Source organism: Adiantum capillus-veneris, chromosome 16, assembly GCF_014529385.1.
Source record: "Adiantum capillus-veneris isolate H3 chromosome 16, ASM1452938v2, whole genome shotgun sequence".
Taxonomy (NCBI): Eukaryota; Viridiplantae; Streptophyta; class Polypodiopsida; order Polypodiales; family Pteridaceae; genus Adiantum; species Adiantum capillus-veneris.
The window spans coordinates 4,331,534-4,348,804 of record NC_140946.1 but is presented as its reverse complement, the minus strand read 5'-3'; positions in this window follow the sequence as shown (position 1 = coordinate 4,348,804).

Here is a 17,271-nt window from a genome sequence, read left to right as displayed (position 1 = left end):
CAGGGGTAATTAAGAATGCCTTTGGGCTTGTCGAAGAATTTAATGACTCACAATAAAATACTTATTAATAGCACTTACACTGAGGCATAGATCTATCAGTTGGTAGAGAGAAGAGGAATGGGATATGGTATCAAACTACTGGTTTTTGTATGAGAATCTTGTGTTGGGTACACAGTGTACGAAGCTCAAAGAGGACTTTATAAACCTACAGAAAGCCATGAAATGGCATTCGGAGCGATTGCATATTTGATGGATCCTATGGGGTTCGTTGGCCGTTTGTTAGTTCTAGGCAAGGTATCTTGTACCTTGCAGAGTAGTACTTAGGCCAAGATCCTTTGTTCGCTAAATCTTGCACATTTTCTGGGATAGGTCTTTGGGGATTGTACGTGGGCTCTTGTTGAAGGTCTGCAAAGGATTCTCTTTATGTTAGATGCGCCTTATTGCCATGATGGCTTGTTGCCTAGTGCTTCTTTCTTAGTTCTCTGGACCTGCTGCACCAAAAGAAACCTGTTCTTCTTGAGCCTTCAGACTTTTATGCTATTGTATTGTTTCCATATTCAGATTGGGCTTATGTGTGTAAACATTGCTTTGTAGGGGCGAGGGTACAATACCTTGGGGGACTTTAAAGGCCTAATGCAGGAAAGGCCTTTAAGGGGAAAGTTAGCTTACTTGCGTTTTGGCCAGCTTCTTATCCTCACAAGTCTAGGAGAGTGTTAGGCTAAAGAAATTGAGCTGGTTGATCTCTCTTATCCCCATTCAAGTGTATTGTGGAGCAATTTTTTCATAAATGGGTTTGATTTTTGGGGTTATCCTAACCCTAAACCGGCTATTGCTTCCTCATGTATCATTAGTCCATTCTCTCACGGTCTCAAAAAGTAATGATGATTAGAGGAGCATGTTTGCAGCGAGTTTCTATGTTTTGTCAATGCACCTCCATATGTGATTGTCCATCAGCTCCTTGCTGATCCTCTCTCTCTCTCTCTCTCTCTCTCTCTTCATAGGCATTCCTATGATTCTTATATAAAGTTTTGCCTCGCAGGCGTGCTCCTGAGCAGTATTTGCATGTGTACATTGTTGAGTTCTGCCATGATCAGTTTGTTGGATGTCACAAGGTCATTGCAATTGTGTAGGAAATGCCACCTAAGCAATGTAGGTCCCATAAAACTTTCATTTCCTCATGCCCTTAAAACAAATCTGTAAAGAAAATGAAAGCATAAGCCAAATTTTCTATGTAGAATTTTAACCTTTTGTTTGGTTATACTCAAAAGCATAGCTAGCTCGGCCAGGCAGCTGAGGTTTGTCTTGTTGAATCTAAGTCGAGACCAACTTACAATTGCATCAGAAACTCTTTCCGTGCAGTTTGCCTCTGCCTTGTAGTGGCTTCGAATTGGTGCTAAGCTACTAATTGTATGGATGGGGTTCAAACTAGTTCCTACAAAATTGCTAAAAGACCTTAAGTCGTGGCCTATTGTGTGATTTGGAGATCCCAACTTCTTGTACACGAGATCCTTGGTTTCATAGAGGAACAACATTGACTTAATTTTGTGCATCTAAACAAGGCCGTCACTAACGCATAGACAAGCGGCATTGCTTGCACGCGCATGCACATGCGCGCGTGCACACACACACAACTCTTGACTCCTTTAATTGGTAGTACAAATGAGAGATTGCTTTGAACGGTAGCGCAAATGAGAGAGAAAGATTGGCAAAGCCTTTTTTTTACGCAAGCTAATTTTATTACAAAGCCAAAAAAAATTGTACAAGATTTGATAGGTACCGTGCCTATATCGTTGCCCGCAATGCGCAAAAGCATGTGCTCTAATGGTTCCTTCATTATCCACTTGGGGGTGTAGCAAAAAAAACTTTTTTTTTTCCCGACACACCATAGGGCCCACAGGGGGAGGTGCTTATCCCTTCCAAATATTAGCCATGTTACATGGTCGGGCAAGGGCCGTGTACCATCGGGCAAGAGCCACGCGTAGGCATCACCATGGCCACCTAATTGATGCACCACATGCTGGGAACGACGGAGAGAACTCGTAGCAACCAGCTAGGAACCTCCTCCTTGGGTGACCCACCCCAGGAGGAGGATGCACAGGAGTGTCCAAGGGCAAGAGCCCTAGCAACGTGAACACCAGGTGAGCACAAGGTGTCCCTCTAGAGTGTGACCCAACGGGAGATTTTAACCCACAACCCATAGGTTGAGAGGCCAAAGCCTTACCGTTAGACCAACTCTTTGGGGACGTAGCAAAAAAAACTTGTGACTTGTCCAATGCAAAACAAAAAGATCCTTCACCTCCCAAAAAAATATATATATAGTATAGATTTGGGCTTAAGAGGTGTATCACATAAGTAAGACTTTGGCAAATAAAGGCTCACTATATCCACCACCCAAAATATTGCATAGTCCCTTGCTTTGGCAAAAGTATTGAATACTTAGTAGAGGTTACAACCACAAAGGTTTTGTTGGTAGAAACAACAATGCTAAATTTATGATGTCCAACGTTATCAGATTTCGTCTTGCAATATTGACATGAACACATAAAAACACATGTAAGCATAATGTCATACACGCATGTGTATCATTTGAGCTGAAGCATTATAAACTTAAATGTTTTGAACAAAACAACTATGTTTTTCTTGCACAAGAATATGAGTGATGCAGGTTTTGATAATGGATATATTCAGCTTTCTTTTTGTTACAATACGATTTTGTGGGTCTATATGGCCAAAAAACATGGGATGTAATGAACATGTTGGAACATTGACATGCATCAAAAGGAATCACTACTCTACTTAAAGATAGTAGTTAGTTTAGGTGTTTTAAAGTTTGACATGAATAACAACTTATAGGCTTAGTAACACCTATTTATTGTATTCGAAACTATTAACTTGATTGTTTTGTTTGCATGGATGTCCTTGAAAGTGCTATTCTTTCTTAAATATTGAGGATGAAGATCAATGACATTTGCTTTTGTAACCTTGGAAACAGCTTCTACATAGCAAACTGACTTGTAGTACCAACTTGGTAGATATAAGATTGGACACTCAGTCATCATAACCTAGAACGGGCCCCTATAAATAAGACCCACTATTTTCATTTTGGGGATCCAACTTGTAGAGGTCTTTCACTGATTGTATCACATGAATCATCCGAGCTCTTGTACTATCTTCTAATTCGTACTCAATGTAACATGATTTGCACTTTTGAACACATTAATATGAACATCCTCTTTCCAATTGTTGCAGTTCTTATCAACTGACTCTATTCTTTCAATTCAATTTAGTTGTTTGTCTGATTTTTTTCCCTGGTCATTTGAAGTATGAATTTGTTTATTCCATTTGATCTAATATCTGACATCTGACTCTAAAGTTCTAAAGTTGAATAGATATCAAGTGACCATCTCATTCCATTTTTGTGATCCTGGTGGTGAGCTAAAGCTCTTGACAAGAACCAATCTCTTGCTTTAGAATTCAAAGTTTCACAATGCCGCTACGTCCTTCAGCACGAGGGAGGAGAGTAGCTACAATGTTTGTTGAAGACGAGGACCACATTAGCAGAGTAGCTAAGGAATCAAAGCAAGGCTTTGATGGAGAAATGCACTCTTGAAATAAGGAAACCGATGCCAATCCAAGGAGAAAGAGAGAGTGAGGGGCATCAGGATCTCATCATTTAGTACATTCGAGAAGACGCCTTTCAGAGAGAGCTAAGAGTTGTTCTCATTCACATGGGTCTTGGTATTCGGATAAGTAGGTGCAAAGCGACGGATCACATGGATGTCAATGATACCAATAGACATAATAGAAAAGCGGGATCGTATAGAGAAGCTGGTCAAACGGAAGAACTTGATACGATCACACTACAATGATAAATGGGAGGCAAATACATATCATTATAGCAAGCACAGACAACGAAAAATAAGACCACAAGGAGAAGTCTAGATGGGCCATTAAAGAATCGGATCATTGCATATCTAAATATGGTGAACGATCCAGTGATCTAAAAATCGCGTCCTCGACCTTCAAAGGCAATAGAAAGGATAATCCAGATGTTCATATACAAATCTTTTCTACAATATATTGATCTCAAGAATATCGATTGAAGATGAATAGGGAGAGTACTTTCCACAAACCATAAGGATGTAGCAAGTAGGTGGTACTACCACTACCCGGCATGTAGGCTTCAAACTTACATGAAACTGAAGAAGACATTTCTTGTCTTCTGCTTAAGTATAGTGAAAACCACGGGGATGAGGACATTCTTTGCGAATTGGATAAAATCAAACACGGTAAGCTGTTATGTAGAAAAGATTAAGGAATTGACTAAGCAACCAAATGAACCACCATCACAAAACCGTATGCATGCATGGTTTTTGAGTGGGTTCACAGTAAGAATTAAGAGAGCAAGAGGTACCAACACCAATATTGAAATTTAATGATCTAGTCCAAAGAGTTCTGAAGTTAGAGCAACATGTCAAAAAAGAGAAGGGTAGCAAGGGAAAGAAGAGTTCCAATGATAGTGAATCTTCAATTGAAGGGTCCAAGTCTTTGGATAGTGAGTCGGAGGGCTAGTCCAAGAGTATGCCGAAGGCAGCATAGACCAAAAAGATCGAGGCACTATCCAAGAAAATATTTGAAAAATCCAAGATCATAGCCTCAATAGGGAAGGTAGAGACTTGGTGCACGAAATGCAAGTCAAAAGAGCATATGTCTGATGAGTGTTGCCGATGCACTTGCTGTAAAGCATTTGGATACCTATGGAACAATTGCAAAATCAGAATGCGTCATTTTAAGGACGGAAAAGATGTTTCCATGATAGCTCGATCAATCCAAAGCCAGCTAAGTAAGAGCGAATGCTAGAGAACGTGGAAAATGAGGCCAGTACGAGCAACGTGACTAGAAGAGGGAGCTATCAAACTTTTCTGGTCAAGGTCAAGGTAGAGCCAATTTTACCAAATGCGGACTCAATTTCTATATATATAGAAAAACAGACACTTTGCAGCTCAATTTATAAATAGTCTGAAAGCAGAAGTGGTCGAGGGTAAGGTGGCACAACCAGTTGCAATGCATGTGATCATTAGAAGAGATGGAGTTGTCATCGAAGAGTTACCAGATGAGCCATCTAGTCAAACGAAGAAAAGTGGATGGCTTAAAAGTGGGAGAAACAAAGAGTTGTTTGAAAGGCCAAAGAAGTGGATGAGTGGCAAGAGCAGAAGATATTGGTGGCTCAAAACCTCGAGGATCTGGAGAAGAGAATGCAAGAAAGGCCATAATGTTGAGATGCCAGAAACATTTAATGGCTTTCATTGAAAGCTTCAAAGGTTCTGGAAGAGGAACTCCTAGTTATGGAATCTAGTAAGGACAATGATGTAATAGAAAGCAAGGAACCAGAAATAGACTTAGAGGAGCACCTGGACAAAGAGGTACGTCATTCAAGTGGACTGATAACTTGGATCTAGAAACAAAAAATGTTCTGCAGCAAAAATGAATCCCCACAGAAGGATCCATGAGCCAAGAGACGTAGGAGGCTAGCAGAGGCATGGCACGGCAAGGAAAATTATCCAAAGGGAGATCATCTAGTTCAGATAGTACTTCTGGGAATAAACATGAACATATACATGTAAAAGTTTGTGAGCGAATCCAAAAACTGACTATTGATCTTGATGATATCAGAAGAACGTCACTTGAGGCTGCCAATTTTATCAAAAAGCAAAGAAAGAAAGAATTAGATGCGATGGTAGTAGAGCCATCTAAAATTAAACATGATGAAGCTTTAGTAATCTAGATTGACTACAAGATCAAACAATAGTGGAAATCACTATCAAGGGGGCGATTTTGGATGGCAATGTTGAAGTCAACATTTTGGGGGAACGTGTCAAAGACAATGGCTAGGGGTTCAAGAGATGAAACATGCTCCCTTCAAAATCAAAATGACAGACCAAAAGATAGTCTAAGCTAGTGGCTTGATCGAGAATCTTTAGATCAGAGTAGGACGAGAGAACTTCAAAACCAGTTTTTTGGTTCTAGATGTCCAATGGGCATACATCATGCTCTTAAAAAGTCCATGGTTGAGGAGTGTTGGAGCCATGCACAATTATAGAGGCTAGAGACTAACAATACAAGGACCAAATAAAAGGATCTAGGTAAAAATGAATAACACCAAAATCTAGAGAAGAACAATGCACCTAAAAGAGTTATGTAGGAAATGAACTAATAAGATTGAAAGAATGTTGGCATCGATGAACATCTTTCTCATAGCCAAGATAGATCAACAAAGGCAATAGTAGCCATAAAGAAATAGCATGGCAACTATTTTAGAAGTATCGGGACGTGTTTATGTGGGAACATACGGATTTGAAAGGTGCCAACCCAAAGGTGTCTATTTTAGAAGTATCAAGACATTCTTATGTGGGAGCATACATTTTATGTGGGAACATATGGATTTGAAAGGTGTCAACTTAGAGGTATGCTAACATTGGATACCACTAAAACCAGATGCACAACCAGTATGACTTCAGAGGTATAGCATGAATCCAAATTATATAAACAAGGTTACGAAAGAAATTGACAATCTTTTGCAAGTAGGGTTCATCGAAGTAGCAAGAAGTGACTTTCTTATTGTGGTAGTCCCAGAGAAGAATGGAAAACTCAAAGGTTTGTGTGAACTACAAAAAATTGAGATGCTCAAAAACAATTAAGGATCCATTTCCATTGCCTTTCACATACATGATTTTAGATGGGATAGTTGGGCATGAAATGTATAGTTTCATCAATGGATACAACATATATAATCAATTGAAGATAGCACCAGATATCAGACGAGAACAATGTTCATCACTAAATGGATGTTTTTGGTTATGCCACTTGGCTTATGTAACGCTCCAACACTCGTGTGAGGATTTATAACACAAAGTTCTTTTGGAGGGGGAACCACCTCCAAGTAAATCCGGTCCTCAATTGTTGTCAATGTTACTCTCTTGAGTTGTAACTACTTAACAATTTAGTTCTTGTTGTAGACTCCAAGCAAGCATTTTTTTCTTCTCTCACAAAAAATACTCTTAAAGTAATACGCTCTCTTTTCACCAAAATTTTGCTATGATTGAAGGAATTATAAAATTCCATCACAGCTGAGTTGGGTGTTGGACAGGACACTGCCATCATCTACACTAGCAGTCATAGTGCATGGGCGGCTGGGAGAAACCAAGTTTTTCATGCTCACACAAAGCACATTGAGGTGCATTATCACTATGTCAGTGAGAGACTCTCAGTAGGAGAGATCGGTTTGGCTTATGTGCTAATAGACAACCTTGTAGATCTTTCACAAATGCATTGCCTTGTGAGGAATTTGAATCTTTCCACAAAGCTTTAGGCTTGTTCCCCTTTGTGGATTGATCATATCCTCAAGGCATGGCACTTCCCTATATGCCATGTGCCAACTCTCGTTCACCACATCACTCCCACAGGGGGATTTGTTACCCTATATTTGGTAGTGATATGCGTGAGCACATTTAGGACCAGTGGGGCACTTTTTCCCTCATTTAGAGGTCCCCCCCCCCCCCCCCATGCACATCACTATAGGGCTAACATATCTTTCTATTTGCACACTATGCAATACACACTTCCTGTTGCCTGCGCCTAGAACTTCTTCATCTTCTCCAAGTTGTGTGTGCATCCCTGCAATTTTAATTCCAACGTCAATCTCTTCTTCAAGGTTGAATTGTAATCCATATCATGCTCTATTGCTAATCAAAGACTGGGAATCATGAATTCCATGGATACTACTGCTTGAGTTCCATATACCATGTTGAATGGTGTCATTCCAATTGTGATCTTATATGTTGTCCTATATGCAGGGAGTGTTGTTTAAAGCTTTTCATCCCGAGTGTGAGGTCCCTTCTAAACTATCTTAGTCAAAATAGTCTTAGTAGTCTTATTGCTATCCTAACCCTATCCATTACATCTGGGTTAATAAGGTGTAGAATTTTGATACTTGATAGAAAAAAAAATCAATTAGAATGTGAATAGTTTCATGTATGAAATGGATTTCTTGATCTGAAACTATTTCAATTGGACAACCACATTGACATATGATGTGCTCATCTAAGAACCAAACTATGGAGTTGGCATATGTTGTTGGGCAATGCTTAAGCTTCCACCCATTTGCTAACATAACATGTAGCCACGTGAGTATATAACTTTTTCTATATGGGAGTCACCTTCTTGATTGGTCCCGTGAAATCAGAACCGTGTTTCATGAATTCCCAATGGCTATATCGTGGTCAGAGGTGCCATGTCTGTTGCTTTGGGTCTATCCATTCTCTAGAAAACATCGCATGTTTTACAAAAAGCTTTGACATTTGACATCATACTCTTCCACCATAACCCTTCTTGAAAATATCCGATATAAGTAATTTCAATAGAAAAATATCCCCCTGACCTACCACCATGGGCTTCAGTGATCACTTGCATTCTTCTTTGCATGGATACACATCTTCTCAACTCCCCGTCAATACCCAGTTTGTACAGAGATCCAACTACAATATGACTTTCAAACTTTTAATTATGAGGACCTTTTTACTAGATTGAGAGAGTCTTTTGAGAATCCCTTCATACTGCAAGAATACATATGCATCCTGTCACGTTGGATGTAGCTCTTCCATTGTCATTGCAATAAACAATTTGGCAACAACTAATTCATCCCTTAATGATGTCAATCAAATACCTTTGGCGCTTTTGGATAGGAAATCTGCACCAAAGTGAGGCTTGCTAGGCTTGTGAAAAATCTTGATTTTAGATTCCAACAAAAACATCATCCATCTGATTAATCTTCTTTCAATGACCACTTTATTAATGAGATAGAGTGAAGCCTAATGATCCACATAAATATGAAATAATTTTTCCAACAAATAATGCCTGAATTTTGTGGCACTTAATACCATCCCCACTGCATCTCTCTTTGTTGTGGAATACCTTTGCTCTACCATGCTGAATCTTCGATTGGAAAAGTATACTAGATAATATGTATTTCCATCAAGTTGTGCCAAAATATCTCCCATCACCATACTAAAAGCATCTACATGAACATGGAAAATAACCTTTCAATCTGGTTGTACTAATGGCATTATTTAGAGATTGAAAATTGGCTTCATATTCTGGGTCTAGATAAACTTAACTCTCTTTTGAGTTAATTCCTATAATGGAATGACCTTTGTTGCAAACATATGAATAAATATGTGATAAAAGTTGATGTACCCTAAAATTTAACTCAATTCAAACACATTCATTGGTGCTTTGTCTTGTTGGACACTTGGGATCTTTTCTTTAGACATTTCTATACTACTTTTGAACACGATACATCCCACTAGTTTTCCCTTCCAAACCATGAATACTGACTTTAAGGGATACAAAAAATTCCTCTCCTGGCTACATCTCTCAAATACCATCTCTAAAAATAGGAGATTCATGTCTTTAGATAAGAAGAAATCGTCCACGAATCTTTTCAAAAAACTTGTGCAAGAATTCACTAAATATCTCTATCATACATCGTTGAAAGATGACTTGATTATAATACAACCTTTGTTCTCTTCAAATCCACATTGATACCATAAAGATGGAAAGCTTCATGTACCATTAATTACACTTGGTGAGACCTCAGTCCCAAGACCTTAAACACCTTCAAAGGTGGACGAGCTACATGGATTGAGGCAGATTGAGAGGAAGAAGACGTATTTCTACAAGAAAGAAGTACTCTTTCTACTTACATCTAACAAGCATAGCATAACATAGTAGAGTAGTTGGAGAAGAAGATGAGCATGCTTGTGAGGAAGACACTTGCTTGGATTTGCATTCCATGGTCAAGTGTTGTAGGAGTAGGCTCTCTACTTCTCACACTTAAGAAGGAGACTTTCTTTGTGCCAAATGAGCATGCTTAGGACACTAAAAGAGACCCTTCCCATCGGATTTCCCTAATATAACATCCTTTCTTGCTATTGGTTCTTGCCAAAGACTAGCCAATAGATGGATTTCTTCTCTTTAGGTGATTGCATGAGCTTTATGACGAGTGTTCTTCTTTATCTCTTAAGAAGGGTGAGCTTGATACGTTAGATATCTGAAGCTTAAGTCTCATTGGCTCTCAAGGTGTGCTATCCAATGAAATTCAAGTTTTCTCAAGGGCAACAAAACTCTATGCTTAACATGTGTCCTAGATGCCTTTTTTTGAGAGAAAGAGGAGTCTAAATTCTTAGTATACATGGAAAATCACACTCCTACAAAAGTGGGTTTGAAATTTGCAAGTGAGGGTCCCTACTTGGCCTTTTATCACATCATATAAGGCTTAAAATTAAAATTCAATAGCTTGAACTACCTGGACCTTGCAATAGTCTTTTCCACTATTACCTGGCACAATATTCTCTTAAATACAGGTTGCTTTAGTTATTGGGTCAAGGATGATCAAAGTAATTTTTCTAAGCCCATAGTAGAAATTGGGTAAGCTAGTAGACCCCCTACCAGCTTGCTCAAGCTAGTAGCTTATATTCTAAGATATTTGCACTATCCTTTGGAGGCTTAATGAAGCTTACACTTAAGTCATCTCAAGCTTCATTGGATTCTCATTGCCCTTTTGTTGATTGTCTCTCCTTTTAGACCTCTACTTAGGACGGAGATATGTCTAACATCACATATTCATATTCTAACTCTTGTTCTCTTTATCTTCCTATTTCAAATGACCCATTTAAGATGAGAAAAATTGTTTGAGAAAGTTAAATATGAGATTTTATGACATTGCTTTGCCCTTGAAGTCTATGAGGTAGAGAAGATAAAATCAATTCATTAGTCCATGGTTTCCTATTGGGTAGAGGATGCATTTTTACCCAACGACATCATTCCAAAATGAATGCCTAGTCTCATATCATGCTTACTCTTTAGTTCATATCATCATTCCAAATTAGATTAATAACTTCCACTTGGTGCTCGAGAGACGTAGCTGCCTCAAGCATAGAGAAGGTAACCATCTTGCAAGGTAAATGGTTCTTCATTCTTCCCTTATGCAATGGTGGCAATTATTTCTTTGAAATTTGGAGTAATAGCATACTCATTAATCAAAGGAAATTGATCATTATGAGACTATCGATACAACATTTACCTTTGGCCTCCATGAAATTGCATCAGCCACTCAATTGTGCTTGCATGAAATTCGAGCAGAATGAAAATTGAATTGCAAAAATTTTCCCACCTCATTTATTTCTCTGAAAGCTTAGTTTGCGTCATAAAGTACCTGAGACTTTGATGATCTGTTTGTAAGATAAATGGAGTTCCTACGAGAAAATGCTTCCATGTTTATAGATCTTATGAAACAGCTAATAGCTCTTTTTCATGGATGCCCAACATCGTCTCATTGGAATGCAATCTCCTACTTTCATGTGCTATGGCGTGCCCTTCTTGAAGCAAAACGGCTCCAAGAAAATCACCACAAGCATCACATTGGACCTCAAAGGGTTTAGTGAGACCTAGTCGTACAAGCACTAGGTGAGAGATAAGATTTTCTTTGAGCATTTCAAAAGCTTCTTGCTCTTTTACAGTCCATACATACTGAAAGGTTATTTTTGGTTAAGTCATGTAATGGGCTGGATATTAATGAGAATTTTTCTATGATGCATCTAAGGTATGCACACATACCAAAGGGAGAAAAGTGATGTTCTTTCCTCCCTCTTTGATCTTATTGAGCTTGATAGATCTTTTCCGTGTGGCATAGGATTTGTGATGCCCTCTCCTCTTAGGATCCTTGGAAGAGTAGCCACTTTTTTCCTTGGAAGAGGATGGTGACGAAGATGGATAAGAGGGTGACCTCTTTCTCTCCTTTTCTTCTTTGAAGTCCTTTCTTCTCTCTTAGAATCAAGATGAGAAGGACTCTGCTAATACCTTTTCCTCTTTTGAGTTGTAAAACTTTGTGACTGCCATCTTTTTGGAGCTACATCTTCATTAGAAGTGTTGGGAGAATCACTACTATTTCTCTCCATTGATGGAGACCCTTCATTTGGAGCATGACCTCTACTTTTTGGTAAAGATGCATCCCCAAATTTTTATTGAAGCTCTCCACAAGGAATCACCCCATCACCCATAAAGTTTCCTCTTTTGGAGGTCCTACCTAAAGACCTCATAGGAGCTCTCCCTTCCTGGAAAATTGGAAGAATACTATGTATGGGAATGAATTTCACCTTGTAGAGTGGGGCTACCCATGCCTTCTTGAAGCCTAGACACAAGATAATTCACAAGCCAGCAACCATCATAAGAAGCACCATAATGTGCAAAATCAAAGTTGTCAACATTATTCCTACTCTTTTGATTATTTGTTTTTATAGACAGTAGTGATGACAAGGCAATGGAACCCTCGAGTAATGCAATGGAGTGCCTTAAACTCTATTTTTAGAAGGCAAAAAAGTATAAGGAGATAGTGCTTGATGAGGCCGCTTTTCAAACAATTAAAAATAACTTGAAGCCCATCAAGAAGAAGAGGAATGGTATAAGTGCCCAGCACAAAGGTCAAGCAGGTTTGTGGACCTATGGAAGGATGACCTTTGGATGCAAGATGAGAGCTTCATGGTAAGCCCCCTCCCCCCCTCTCTCTAAGACACTTCTTTCTAGATGCAGTCATGGATTACTGAAAAGGATGACTTTCTTCGTTGTCGTCAGACCAAAGAGTACCATGGAAGGGATGTAGCTCTTTCATAATATCCTAACAAACTCTGCAAGGCACCAATCGTGGTCTTTCACAACAACATGTTGCAAGAAGAGACTATGGCAATGTTTGCCTTGGAGACACTCTCACGTTTCCTATGTGGATAGATATTTCCATGGAACATGGACAAAGTCATTCTTGTCGCTAAAGTTTTTGCGAGAGAGAATTTTGGATACAGTCATGGGTATATGGGACTGTATCTGATACAATCCTCGAATACAATCTTGGGTATACACGCGATCGTGCCCTATTAAGAAAACAAAACCCAAATTAACTATGAGAGTATGGCAAACACTTAATGATAAGATAAAAGGGCAATGTGCCATATAGGAGGAGCATAAATGTTTCCAATGCATGGAAATTGAACCATGATTTCCCTCAAAAATGAATAAAAAAGGACAATCCTCAAGCTACTCAAGTTCTCAAGCACAACAACTCAGGTCAACAAGGAGCTCCACAAATATCTTATGCATGGGGTAAGATTCAAAATGAAGATGTTTTCATTTTATTTCATTTTGGTTCTACCCATAACATCTCTTAAAATATGGCTATCAAGTTGGGTATTCACTCTTTTGAGTTAGGTTCCTCCATAGAAGCAGATAGAGATATTGAATGACAAGAAGCTCAAGTTACTCCTCTAATTGATAAACTTCGAGTTCACATCTAGGGATATGCTTATCACAAATACTTTTATATTTCTCCTTTGAGTCATGAGAATGTTCTTTTATTATTTAGACGTGTTAGTCTAGAGGCATCGCCCCTCTCTCTCTTTCTCTCTCTCTCTCTCTCTCTCTCTCTCTCTCTCTCTCTCTCTCTCTCTCTCTCTCTCTCTTGTTGTCTCGTTGTTTAGCCGGTAGAATTCCAGTGTAGATTGGTTGAAGGTGGTTAGATGCAGGAGATGAGGACACGTGGGGGAGGAGTTATTGAAATCACTTTGCCCTTCATATATAGTATAGATGTAATCTAGTCTTTATTTTCAACAGAGAGCTATAAAGGTTTAGCATAAGGGTAGAGAAGTAGTCATTCAAGCTAACACCAAAGGTAGCACAATTCTTATTAAATCTCAACAATCTTTTCATAAATTGGTGAAGAACACTTATTTTGCATGCATGGTTTATGTTAAAGACTCTATGTCTAATGGCAAGCTACTCTCTTCTCATAATTCTGATTCATTTAAAGAAGGTTTTCCTTTAAAACCATTTTTTGATGAGCATGTCTCTCTATTTATTGGCATTATTCTCGAGGAAATCCTTCCTTCTAGAGGTGAAGATGACCATAAAATTGAAATATTTCTTGGAAGTTCACCCCCTAGCAAACCCCTTACCGTTCCTCTTTTGCACAACAAGAAGATGTCATGACATGTCAATGATTAATGGAAAAGGGAATTATTCGCACAAGATCATCCCCTTTTTTCTCTTTGTTACCTTTAGTGCAAAAAAGGATGTTTCATACCATATGTATGTGGACTATCGTGCAAAAAATAAAATTATCATGAAAATTTTATTTTCGGTCCCAAGAATTCAGGATTTGTTTGATAAACTACAAGGCTCTTCCTACTTCAATATGATTGACCTTAAAAGTGGTTATCACCAAACTCAAACAGTGTCTGAAGATATTCATAAACGATTTTAGAACCACTTTTGGTTTATATGAATACATAGTGATGCCTTTCATTCTCATTAACATACTCACTACATTTAATTGGATGATGGAAAAGCTATTTCGTAAACATTGAGCTTACACAAATAGGGGTCTTTTTAATGATATCATAATGTATTCAAAGACTCTTGACGAGAATAAAGACCACCTTAGGAAAATGTATCAAGAACTACATGATCATAAGTTTTATACTAATGGCAAGCAAAGTGATTTTTTCTTGCTAGAGATAAATATTTGGGTAATATAATCTTCAAAGATGATATACAAATGGATCTACAAAAAATGAAGGTCATAGAGAAATAGCCTATTCCAAAGAATCTCCATGAGCTTCAAAGTTTCCTCAGTATGTGCTTCTATTGTTGCAGAAGATTTATAGAGAAATTTTTTGCCTTAGCAAGACCATTACATGACTTAACCAAGAGAAAGGTTAAGTACAAACGGACACCAAAAGGACAATAATCTTTTAATACTCTCAAGGAAAAACTTCTCTCAATCCATGTTTATACTCCTTGACCTCTCCAAGCCTTTTGAGATCCATTGTGATGCATGCAAAGATTTTTTAGGTGTTGTCCTACTCCAAGAAGGCCATGCTATAGAATATGAAAATTTTCACCGTCATCAAGATGAACATATTCTTGCCATATAAAAAAGGATTTCTTGTTGTAATGCATGCTCTTAACTCATGAAAGCGTTATCTTTTGAAATCATTGTTGTGATGCATGCATAGATTTTTTAGGTGATTTTCTACTCCAAGAGATCCATGTTGTAGCATATGAAAGTGGTCATATTCACAAAGATGATTTTATTCTTGGCATATATCAGAAAGAAATTCTTGCTATAATGCATGCGCTTAGTGTTACCATATACATGTGGTAGTGATGTGTGTGAACACACTAGGACCGCCGGGGCATTTTTTCCCTCTTTAGGAGGTTTTTTTCCCCCGTGCATTATATATATGCCCATTACTCTAGGGCTATCTATCTTTCCATTGCACACTAAGTAACACACTCTCTATTGTGTGCCTTGAGCTTCCTTCGTCTTCTCCAAGCTGTGTGTGTTTCTCTACAACCCTAATTCCAACAATCGGTATCAGAGCAGGTCACGTCCTCCCGGGCTTAGTCGCTAGCTGCTCCAGCACACGCCTGCTCACTTTCTCCGATTTCAGTGAGCTTTGGCAATCGTTCGCAGGTCGACAAAAAATTTGGGTAAGCTCGAAGAGCTTGGTCTGCTCGGAATTTTGATTTGGGCTATTTTGTCATTTTGTGCAGAATTTCTATCATTGCCGTTTTCTACATAACATGTGTCTTATAGTCCTACGGTTTGTGCTATATAGCACAGGTTGTTCCCGCTCCGTTTCTCCTATTTTCGGGCAGTTTTCACATCAGGTGCAGCATTTACCATGGCTGACAACAACACCACAGATGTGTTCAAGATGTTTGCTGCTGAGGACAGGTTGGATGGGGACAACTACCCTATGTGGGCTTATATGATGCAACATGTTCTTGTGTCAAAGGGTGTCTGGAACATTGTGCAAGGCTTGATGTACGTCCTGGTTCTGAGGATGTAGGCGATGTTGAGGATGTTGCAGGTCTTGCTGCAAGGATTGCAGCTGTTAGAGTTGTTTTGCCTACGACAGAACAAGCTCGTTGGGATGTTAAGGATGCGCAGGCTCATGCCTTGATTGCGTTGTCTGTGAAGCGCACCATTGTTCCTCACATCCGTTCAGCAAAATCTGCAAAACAGGCTTGGGATATTCTAGCAAGTCTTTATGCAAGCCGCAATGAGGCAAAAATTGCTTTGTTGCGTAAAGAGCTAGAGTCGAAGATTATGCATGAGGAAGATGATATGGACACTTTCCTTGCTAGTATCAAGGATATCAATGAGCAGCTTATTTCTGTAGGTGAAGTCATTTCAGACAGTTCCCTTGTGCAGACTGTTCTTGATGCCTTACCAGATTCCTACCAGACTTTTGCTAGTACTTGGAGATTGATGACCCAAGGAAATCCTGAAGTTGTCAAGTTTGATGCATTATGCACATTGTTGTTGCAAGAGTCACTTTCTAGAAAAAACAGGACTAGGCAGCGTGCAGTTGAACAGGCTTTTATTACTTCTCAAAGAAAGGGTGGTAACAGTAATGCAGCCACTTCTTATGGTTCTGCAACGAGTGGAAAAAATTATGTTCATAATGCTTCTGTTGGCAGTACTTCGTCTGGCAATTCTGGTGATAAGGGCAAAAAGAAGATGCGTTGCCATTATTGTAAACCCAATGATCACTTGATCAAGTCGTGTCCTAAGTTGAAGGCCAAATAGGCTAAGAAGAAAGAGGGTGGTTCCACTGCAAATGTTGGTTCCACTACAAATGCAGCCATTGTTGAGTCTTCTGTGAAAGGAGACTGTAATGCTCATGTTGATGCAGAATGGGCTTTTAGCGCAGAGTGCACTTACAATCCTGTTGTCCATGATGCATGCTTGTCAGTTGTTGCTGCAGATTCACATCTGTGGTATTTTGACAGTGGTGCTACAAAGCACATTACCTCACATCGTGAATTGTTTACCTCTCTCAACTCTGTCCCTCATGGGAATTCAGTCACTTATGCCAACAACGCCTCTTATCCAGTTCAGGGAGTTGGAAAGATTGTGCTTACTACTGCTAATGGCAGTTCTTTCACACTTTTTGATGCACTTTATGTACCTGGAATCAAGAAGAATCTCTTATCTGTATCCGCACTTGCTAGACTTGGACTTATAGTCAAATTTGTGGATGACAAATGTACAGTTCATGATCTCAGTTCTGGTGATGAAATTGTTGCATCTGGGCTTTTGTGCCGTGGGCTGTATAAGCTCACTTTGTATGACAAGTGTGGACAAAATTTTGCAAA